This window comes from Andrographis paniculata, unplaced genomic scaffold, assembly GCF_009805555.1.
Source record: "Andrographis paniculata isolate CXL003 unplaced genomic scaffold, ASM980555v1 Contig55END, whole genome shotgun sequence".
Lineage (NCBI taxonomy): Eukaryota > Viridiplantae > Streptophyta > Magnoliopsida > Lamiales > Acanthaceae > Andrographis > Andrographis paniculata.
Window position 1 is genome coordinate 2,235,113 of NW_026137590.1, and position 12,016 is coordinate 2,247,128.

Consider the following 12,016-nt stretch of genomic DNA (forward strand, 5'->3'; position numbering starts at 1 on the left):
ACTTTAAAATTACTTAAATTTGAATTAATATGAAAATTAAGAAAAAATAATATTTTAAACGATAATATTATAAAAATTTATTAAAAAATTATATGTCCACATAAATTGTCCACTTTTTCTATTTCGGTTCGTCCCACATAATTTATCTTTTTTTTTTGAAAATATGATTATACACTTTAATTATATTTTAAAATTCACAATTTATAATTTGTCTGAGTTGTGTTTGACACGTTATTTAAGAAATATTAATATTATATTGGTAGTAGGTAAAAAGTACGGATAAAATTTTTTTTTTCCCTTGTGAGTATATTAGTGTAAAAAATAGTGGCAATTATGTAATAATATTGAAAAAATAATGGTACTTTTATAGTGATATGATTATTTATGAAAATAAGACTATTATTTTGAAACGGACAAAAATGATAAACAAGACTATTGTATTGGGACGATGGAGAATTATGTTCATCCACATTGATACCAATCTTGCCCATGTACATATGGTACCAATCTTATCCATGCATGTACTATATATTCTACCCGTCCAACTTCCAAAGTCGGACGTCTGACATGCCCGCGTCAGTCTAAAATATTTATACAAATAGCGGCGATATTTATTTTGACTTTATTCCAAAAGTATAAATTTTATTCATTGTACACCTGAACGACTTTTAGAGAGTCAGTTATCATTGGAATGCCTAGACGCATCAATAATTTAACGCGTCTACATGATTGATTTTATGTGGTAAGAATGATATATAAAATTTATCTTTATTTATAAATGTTTCTAAGTTTATATAAATTAATAGATTAAAGGTTTTTACTTTTTAATTCAACATTGATTAAAGGTTAATTATCATTATTAATTGGTATTGTAAGTTTATAATAACAAAATAAAATAAAAATATGTTCATTTGAGAATTTATTATTATTATTTAGTATTCAACCCTCTATTTTTGTGAATATGTTGAATTGGGAGAATATTATTTGTGAGAAATGGACTATAAATGCTATGTTGGTTTAAGGATTAATTTTGATATATTCTTATTCATTATTTTGTTATAAAAAAAAATATATTAATAAATGTATTTTTTATTTAATATATTATAAAAAAATATTTTTTTTATTCAAAATATCATATTAATATTATTTAAATTTAAATTATTAATATTATGAAACCTAAAACTCCAAAATTCTAAACTTAAAAGGAAAAAGTTCACACTTTAATTAGAGAATTCCCTATTGGAGAAGGGTTTTGATATTGACTTTCTCTTGTGAAATAAGCAAAGTAGTCAAAAAGGATTAGCCATATTAGGGGAGAGATTTGTGTTCTTATTATATTAATATATATACCATATGCATTTTAATTTAATAAATAGAGATTTTGCTTATGTTATAAACACATATAATATAAAAGTAAATGCATTCAAGACAAAATATAGATGTCAATTGAAATAACAAATGATCATATCCTGTTTTGCTTTGTGTACACTTTAATTTGCCTATAGAAAGACATTCATGTGCTTTGTTGTAATAACAAAGACTCCCTTTTTCGATAAATTTATGTAAATTTGTGTGGATATAAATATAAAAAAAAAAAAAATACTATTTTAATATTGAAGTTGGATAGATAAAAAAAAAAAAAAAAAAAGTAGTAAATCAAGGGTATTATAAAAAAAATTATTAAAAAATTAATAGAAATAAAATGTAATTGGTATAAAAAATAATAATAAATTGATTATTATTCATTAAAAAAACAATAATAAAATTATGGATATATAAAATTATTTATAATAAATGAAATAGACATAATTTTAAGTGACGGAGTAAGCGTATAATATCATTCCCTCCCTCTCCCGCTTCAATAATTTTATTTTATTTTATTTTTTTTTACTTTTCAGCAGTTAGATTGCATTAATTACTTAGATATAGATCCAAGAATACCTGAACATGAAGGGGACTTTGTCAGAAGCATAAATAGGAAGAGACGTCAAGATCCCGCAGCAGGCTAGAGTTTTTCGAAGGTGAAGCCTTCCATTCTGCCGAGCTGCTTCAAAAGTAGACCAGAGTCTCCCGAAGACGAAGCCTTTCAATCTGCCAAGAAGATAGAGCCTTGTGAAGTTAGGGCTCTTAATTTGCTGGAGCCCGTTAGAGCAACTATAATGACTCTTTTCTAACTGGTCTAAATGATTTTATTCTGACATTTTTTTTTTATCAAAATCCAAAAAATATGTATACAATGGCTTTAATATTCAGTGATAAAAAAATTTAAAATTTAGACTTGATACAGTAGATGCTGCATTCAAGTTACTTTTTTCTTTCTTTAGCCATTTTCTCATTTCTCTCTTCTCATGTTTTCTCTTTCCTATATTTTTTTTTTCTCCACTCTCTCTTGTTTTCTCTCTCTCTCTCCCCCCTCATTCTTCTCTTTCTTCCTAGGTAGAAAAGCCATATAATGTTAATATGTAAATTCAATCAATTTAAATTTCAAAGCTTCCACACATAAGATTTGCAAAAGATACAGAAACTTCTTTCAATGTAGCCATTGCAGTTGCTTTTACTCACCAGTCAACAAGGCTCCAAATGATGAGACTCCAGAGGATCGGGCTTCAAGCGAAGCGGCTTCAGAAGATAAGACTTCAGAAGATGAGGCTCGAAGACAAAGATAGAGTCGGAGGCCCAGGTTTCTTCAGTCACAGATGGGAGTTTGGAAAAGTCAAATGTGGTTAAGCAACATGAGACATGGAAGAAACAGTTGGAAATCATATGAAAAACTACTTGGAGATAGTGGTTTGAAAGAATATATACTCACTTCCTAAAATTTAGGAATTGATTACACTTTCTATTTTTAGGGTTATATTTACTAAAATTCACATGATGCATACACATCACACATATTATCCAAAATCAAGTTTATCATTTTATTTCCAAGTAGTTTAACCACATATTTTAGGAACTTTATCCATTCCAGTATATTTTATGTTAATTTAAGTTTTTAGCATATTTTTATCCAACTTCAAGTAGATTTTAGCTGAAATTTTCTAACTCCATCTGTTTAGGCTCGAAGCCGTGCAGTAACTCTACTATTGGAGCCATTTCCCAATTGGACGATGGACAGACTTTGTGGAGTGCTGCCGGAACTAACACCGTTTGACCTTTAGGTGCATTACATTCAGAAGATACTCAAAGCTTTCTCGAAAAATCTAACTTGTAGCCACACGGGATATATTTTTTGAGACTAACAATTACATATAGATATATATATATATATACATATACTCACGGTCTCATATACATTTATAATGCTCATATATATATCCACATTCATATCTTTACATATATTAGATCATATTACTTAATATATTATCAACATGATTGTGTATCGGAATTTTACAAAATTAATCAAAGCCCATAAAAGTAATATCTCATCTTTTCTTTTAAATTTAATTATGATTGACTTTACCAAAAAAATTAAAATTATCCGACTATTTGTATCTAGAAAAAACTATATGTCATGAACTTTATGATGTAAAAATGCATATTATCTCAATGGACCTAAAAAAAGCTATTGTGAAGTATGAAAACACAATGAGCTAAGATCTGGTAAGGTAATGATCTTTGTGTGTTATCACATTAATGAGACCCTAAAATTGCAATATATTATATTGAAACACTTATTAAAATTGTAGGAGAAATTGAAAAAAAAATATATATGATCACATTAAATAGATGTATTTCCAAAGGCATGAAACAAGTGACAAGACTTACAACTTCAACTTTAAAATAGTCCAAAATTGCAGTTCTGTCATATTTAAATTACAACGCAACTGTCATTGCGTGAAGAAAATATAACTAAAATAAATATGATGAAAAAAATAATAATCTAGTTTTCATGTTTCTAACATGTTTGTGTAGCAACAATACCATGAAAAATTATTCAAAAAATATTTGTTGATAGTGATTGACACTTTTTAGCTATTTATTTTCTCCTTACATTAGTGCATTATTGATTGACAAAATATGTCATCTTTTTTAATTGGATATTTTTGAAAAGTTATCTATACTTACATTGGATAATGACTCTAAAATGATAGTTGTGTAAGATGTTTGATAGAAAAATTGAATAGTAGAAAGACATTTATTTTAAATGACGATATCTTTCATGTTTGATGTTATACACATATTTTGAACTTGATTGTTCAAGATGGATTAAAGATTGTCAATATGGCGGTAAAAAAATTCGAGAAAGTGTTAAATTTGTACAGGCTCTCAAGTAAGAAAAGAAAAGTTCATACGAGATGAAATTTTACATTTTTTTTTATGTTAAGAGCATGGTTTATTACAAAGTTGCATTTTAATAAATACGTTTAAAACAAATACAATAATTAAGGTTGTATCATTTTAGTATATTTTTCAATAAAAATACAAAATGCTACTCTATTTGTTTCAAATATAGTGCAATATTGAATTTTTGGTACAAAAATTTTGGTTGGTAATATTAAGTAAAATAATTTGAGAATAAGGTGATAAGAGGAAAAAGTATATATATATATATATTTATTTGAGTAATGTGATAAGGTAAAATGTAGTATATATTTATTAGGAATTAAGTTATAGTTAATATTTCATATTTCTAAAATATTGTAGGGTGTTTAAAATAGATCAAAAATAAAATATTACGGAATGTTTTGAACTAAGGAATTACTAATTAAGGAAATAACTTTAATGATTAAATAACATCATTAAAAAAAAGTTATAAAAGTTCATAATTTATTTTTTTCTATAAACAACCAACATTGTAATATTAGTAAGGTGATGACTGGTGAAGTACATTTGGATTGGGTTTTTAGCTTTTGGCTTTTTTTTAAAAAAAAATAAAATTATATTACTTATTTATATTGACTTTTTATGCAAAAAAAAAAAAGAATATTTGTATATTTAAATTTAAACAAGTAATTATATTTTTAATTTATATTATAATTAAATTAAAATAATTGGTATACCAAATTTTAAAAAAATATAAATTTTTATTATACTAGATAATTTTAAATTAAAATATAATTTATAAAATTTTAAAGAAATTATAGAGTACAATTAATTTAAAGTTAATTTTATTTATCTTATAATAAAATTAAAATTTTAAAAATATAAATTAAAAAATTTAATAAATATATTTTTAATTATACTAGATTTTTAAATTTTTAAAAATATAATTAGTATAATTAACAAATAAATTATAAAAGTTTAATAAAAATATATCTATATCAATATTGTGTGATTTTGATAATTTTGACAGTTTAAAAATCAGTTTCAATTTTATTATATTCAATTTTATTTTTAAATGTTGGTTTCATTTCATCCAAATATAAAATCAAAATTGATTCTTTTTCTTTTATATGTTTATATTTTTAAATCTATCCAAATTTTCTATGAAAATTTTTTCATCATCATCGGCAATGTACCAGCAACGTTAATTTTGAGGCACTTTAAATTATATTCACTCCATTTACCATGTGCACATTATCGTTTTTGTTCGTCTTACGTCTCATGTCTTTTTTTTTTCTAAATGATTAGACACCTTAAATCTCATTTAAATTTTTTTAATTTTAATTAAGCTAATTAGTTATTTTAATTTTAATATATAATTATTTATATTATACGATAATTATTTTTACTAATATATTTTTAATTATCTACTAATTATATTTATTTTAAATTCTCGTATCTACCGTAACTCGGACATGACTGAAGAAATATTAAATAGTTTAATGATAAAATAATTTTAAAAAATTAAAAATAAATAAATAAATCAAATCCTTTCTTATTTTTAAAAATATTTGTTGAACTATTTTGATTGTTCGGAAATTATATCATTTTCTATACAACATAAAATATGTTGAATGAATGGTAGAGAATCTGTTGAAGTAGACAGGCAATAGGTCTTCTTGTTAAATAAAATGAAATTTATTGAATTATTTGGCCGGTAATAATTAATTAATAGTCGAAAATGCATTACGGAGAGGCGGTGCGGTTCTCACGTTCGAATGCCATCGACCCCAACTATCTATCTAATCTATATTTAAATATTCTATTTTATTTTCTTATTAATATATCTATAATCATTCAATATTATACTTTCTTCTGTACTGTAATATAAGTATTAATTGGGTTGGACATGAGATTTAATAAATATTAATATTAATATTATATTAGTAATTGGTAAAAAAGTATAGAATAATTTTTTTTTTTACCCTTGTGAGTGTATTAGTGTAAAAAAAGTAGTGACAATTGTGTATTAAAAATAAAAAATTAATGATAGTTTTTGGGTGATATAATTATTTGTGGAAATAAAACTATTGTTTTGTAACGGACAAAAGTAGTAAAGACGACTATTATATTAGGATGGAGGGAGTATTTCTTTTTATTATTCATATACATATTTATAATTTAGTTATAGTTGTTGGCTTCTGGAAATAATGTCAATTTTTTACAATATATTTTTCTATTTTTGCCAAAATTTTGTGACCCATCTCCAATTATACCGGTCTTTTATTTTTGCAATTATCGTAATTCATTTCTAATCATACATTCTTTTTTTTTTTTTTTTTTTTGCATATTAAAGAATATTTTATTTTATATAATACCCTTTAAATTTTTTGAAATTTGTAAATAACACTAAATATTTTATTATTTTTATATATTTGATTTATAAAAATATTTTAAATATTTTTTTATTTGATTATACAAAATAATAAATATAGTATACTTTCTTTAATTAAATAAATTAAAATTTAATATGCTTAAGTAATATTTATGGAGGACGGTGGGACTCGAACTCGAAACCTAAAGCTCTGATACCGTATGAACTAAAATATACCTATTCCGTTCGTTATAATTATGCTAGATTTTTTTTTTCTTGGTTGTTCGTTTAATTTATATACAATTCATTTATAATAAACAATTTTATTATTTCTATTTTAACAAATAATAATTAATTTGTCATTCTTTTTCTACTTATCACATCACTTTTTAATTAATTTTCCAATAAATTTTATGTAATACTTAACTTTAGTTTTTACTTACTATAAATTTTCTATATTTTCTAATAATATTATTATTTATTAATCTTCATATTTAAGTAAAATAATATTTAGTGAAATATTATTATTTATTAATTTTCATATTCAAATAAAATAATATGATTAGCTGAGACAGAAAGAATATTCTATTTGTACATCCAAAAAATATTATTATTATTATTAGGAAAATTTAAAAAATGTTATATTTTAATAATAATCTATAGGTATTTTCTATGTGTAAGCATTTGTTTCCATTGTATTTTAAAATTAAATATATATATTTTTGTAATTATACTATTTATAATAATATTAAAAATATTTTTATATGATATTTTATTAAAAAATAGCATATTTTATTTGAAATAGAAGCAAACAAGCCGAATATATTTTTTAAAAAATAATTTTTATTATTTATATATTAAATAATTATAAAAAGAGTCCTAACTTTTTTCCCGGACCCATCAAAACTCAGGAACGGCCGGCCACCTCTAAATTTCTTTGAATTACCATGTTCTTGACGCTCCACGCATCTGTATACCTCGTTCTATTCCCTTATACTATGATAATGAATCCACCATCAAATTGGTGTACAATTCAGTGCATCATGAGGGCACAAAAGCACATCAATCAAGTTTTCTCCAAGCTCTCTCCATTACTATTGCTGCGCAGATTGCTGACATGTTTACTAAGAGCTTGTCTGCTCGTCACTTTTTCCAGCATTGTGACAAACTCAACCTGCTCGAACCTTTATAATTTCGCTTTAAGGGGAAGTGTAAATGCATGTGAACATATTTTGTGTGTATATATGTTATGTTATAAGTAGCCATTGTTGATTACCGGAAAAAGCACGGTGTGCAACCACACTGTCGCCATAGGAGATGTCATTGTCCAGCAAAATAAGCCGTAGATCTGTTGCTGGTTTCGGATGAATCGAAGGGAATCGACCTGAATATCTTTCTTGGTCCGGTGGGAATTCTCCGATTCACAAATAGAAAATGCTTTGTTAGTCTCAATTCATGATTGTTCGTATTCTTTCTTAATTCTTTTTTATTTTGTTTTTTTTTTATTATATTTAATTTTAGTTTCTATTGATTTATTATTAATGGGAGGTATTATTTAAATTTTATCTCTGCTAACTAATTCATATATTTTGTATTTACTAAATATTGTTCGAAAAAACCCATCAATCCTAAGATATAAATGTGTCACTTCATGTGGCTTATTTTAATTAAAAGACAGAATTTTTACGAGATACATTCCAAGAGTATAGTTTTGAATTTTTCTCGATTGTGTTTGAATGTTTTGGATTTTTTATCATTCAGGTCGATCTGAATTCAAAATGAAAAAAAAAAAAAAAATATGTTGAATTAGGTTGATACAATAATCTAAAATATAAAAGTCAGGTCATCTTATTGTCGAAAATTTGAGTCTCGCGTCGCACGCCACAAAACCCGTACGATTGAGTTTAACCCACCCGCCCCATAGTCTCAATGCCCATCAAACCCAAGGCTCAAACAGATCCAATCCAATCTCAATTAGTCCATTTAGAATAAATGAGACTACAATACATTTAAATGAATTAAATTTTGTTTGGTATTCCTATATGGGACAAGACCCTTAACATCCTTCACTATCACTCATCAACACCAACACCGATGATTTGATTTTACAATAATAATTAATAATTTTTATTTAATTTCAAAGTAAATTATATTATAAAGAAATAATATTAAAAGAATTGCATTATGTTGTTATTTAAAATTTTAATAATAAAAAATATATAACCTAAAATTTTTGTTATCCATTTAAATTTGTATTATGTCATCTTCTTCCCTATCCCTATCTTTCTCTATGTATATATTTTTTTGTTACCTTATATTTTATTATATATGTAAGTTTTAATTATTTGAACTTTGTTTTAATAAAATATCAGATTATTTCATATCAATTTCGTATTTTCAATTTATTTTGTATTTGGTTGATCGTGTTAGTTCATGTTATCAGGTGACTCGAAATAAATTTCGGTTAACCCTATAAACTTAAGAACTCGTGTCGTGTTCGATTTATAAATTTTTTTGTTGAAAATCGGATTCAGACCGTGTTCGAATGAACAAATTTTTTGTTATATTCCTATTTTAACTTAACAAAAACACAATCCGAAAATATGAATTAATACTCCTAATAAAATCTAAATAATAAAAGAAAAACTGGAAAAATACTACTCAAATTATTTAATTTGCAGATCCAAATGGTCGTTACTTGTTTGAAGCACACATAATTAGTACAGTAAATGACCATTTTCTCCTCCGATATATCCATATCAGTTTCTTCCGTCGCCGAACCCAAATTTAAACCCAAATCCGAACTTGTATTTGGATCCGGATCCGGATCCAGATCCGCTTCCAGAGCCCCATCCCCAGCCCCACCCGGATCCGCTACCCTGGCCTTCGGCGGAGATACCACCTCCGGCGCCGGATTCCGCCGCGAGGACGTCGCCGGTAGATATCTCCGTCGCATCCGTCTGCCGGAATTCTTCATCGTTGATCCTTATCGCGGAAGAATGAACGATAATTAAGAAGAGAAGGATTATTTGGCAAATTGTGGGACTCATAGTTACTAATTAAATATAATGCTATATGTAATTATTTTTTATTTATGCTTTTGGAATGAATATATATATATATACGCAAACATTATGATAGGATTATCTGTAGGTGGGCAAAATGTTATCATTTAAAATTTATTTAATAGTTCTAAAAATATATTCTCTATTCGTCCAGTTCTAAGAGTCTCGTTTACCTTTTGCGTTATTATATTTAATATTAAAAATATTTTTAAATTTGTATAATTTTTTACATAAATGTTATTATAATAGTATTATATTCCCTTAACAATCTATCCATTTTTCTATTTTAGTCTGTCTCATAACAAAATATTTATATCTTCTTTTAGTAATTGTACTACCTACTTAACTTACAAATACCCTTCTAATTTACAATATATTAAACAAATGTCGTTACTTTTATATCATACAATACTAATAGGGTTAATTTAGTATTTTTACTTTTATTTCTATTTTATCCCAATATAATACTAATATTTTTAAAACTCCGTGAAAAAAAAAACAAATGAATATATAAATATGAGACGGAAGAAATAAGTATTTTTGACCTTTTTCCTTATACTATATTTTTATATAATAATTAATATTTAAATATCAACACTCAAAACATAAATAAGATCGTTAGAGTCAGCCGAACTAAAGTAGTATTATTATTATATTTTATAAAATATTATTTGAAAATAATAGTATTTAAATAAAAAATTAAACTAAAAAATTTCATTTTCAAAGAAAAATCAAACAACCCTACTCGTAATAGGAAAATAATTATATTGCAATTAATGCGTATATTTAATTAATGCTAATTCAACTGTACTATCTGGCGAACGGATTATAGGGTACCTATGCATTTAAGTCACAGGTAAAAGCATAAAGGTATAATAATACTGCTCCGTCCAGATATCATGTCCACGTTGTCGTTTTTGTTTGTTACACATATTATGTCATTTTTCTTTTTTGAAAAATGATTACACACTTTAATCTCATTTTAAATTTTAATTTTTTTTTTAATTTTAATTAAACTAATTAGTTATCTTAATCTTAATTTATAATTATTTATATTATAAGATAATTATTTTTACTAATACATTATTAATTATTTTCACTAATTATACACTGTAGACACGGTATCTGGGACGAAAGGAGTACCAGTGGTAGTTAATGTAATAAATTTAATTGAATATTTGTAGTAAAAAAAAATTAATTAGTAAGTACATTAGTGGAGCGAAGGTGATTTATTTAAGTTACTAATCTGCTCAGATTCAAACTGAATAATTGAAATTCATGGGTTTTTTTTCTTTTTTTTTTGGCATATGATTGGAATTTCAATTTAATAATATTTTAATAGGAGTATTTTTTTTAGATAAAAATTATTATTTTTTTTGAAAATATTCAAATCAAATACTCCATCCGTTGGTAAAAAGTATAGATAAAAGACTTTTTTGTCCTTGTGAGTGTATTAGTGCAAAAAGTAGTGACAATTGTGTAATAAAAATGAAAAAATATGGGTAGTTTTATGTGATATGGTTATTTATGAAAATAAGACTATTGTTTTGAAATGGACAAAAATAGTAAACAAGACTATTGTTTTGAAATGGATAAAAATAATAAATAAGATTATTGTATTAAGACGAATGAAGTAGTATTAATTTGAATGTTAAATTTAAATAAAACAAATAAATAAACTTAGTAGGTATCAAATCCAAGGCTTTGATAAAACAGATTATCTCATTGAAAAAATTTGTTTTAATTTTAATTTTGATATGAATTTGAATTTAAATAATATTTTTATACTATTGTGTAAAGGTAGTACTCCTTCTGTCCCATGTAATATGGGTGTATTACTGTAGACACGGAAATTTAAGTAAAGTATAATTAGTAAGTACTTAAGAAGTGTATTAGTAAAAATAATTATAGATTAAGATTAAAATAAATAAATAGTTTAATTAAAATTAAAAAAATTATAAAATTTAAAATTTAAAATGCGATTAAAGTATATAATTATATTTTCAAAAATAGAAAGCACAAATTATGTGGGACGGATGAAAATAAAAAATAGGGACAAACTGCGTGGGACGGAGGGAATAATATATTTTTTTTTTTGTTTGAGAGTCCTTGCTCACTATGTTTTATATATATATATGTTTATAGAGAATAAAATTAATAATATACAAATAATATTATGCGATAAGTTATTAATTTTTTTACGTGTAAATAACATTATATATATTATATCTTATACTTTTAGTAATATTTACTGAGAATCATATAAAATATTTTGAAAAAATAAAATGGGTTATTATTATTATTATATATATTA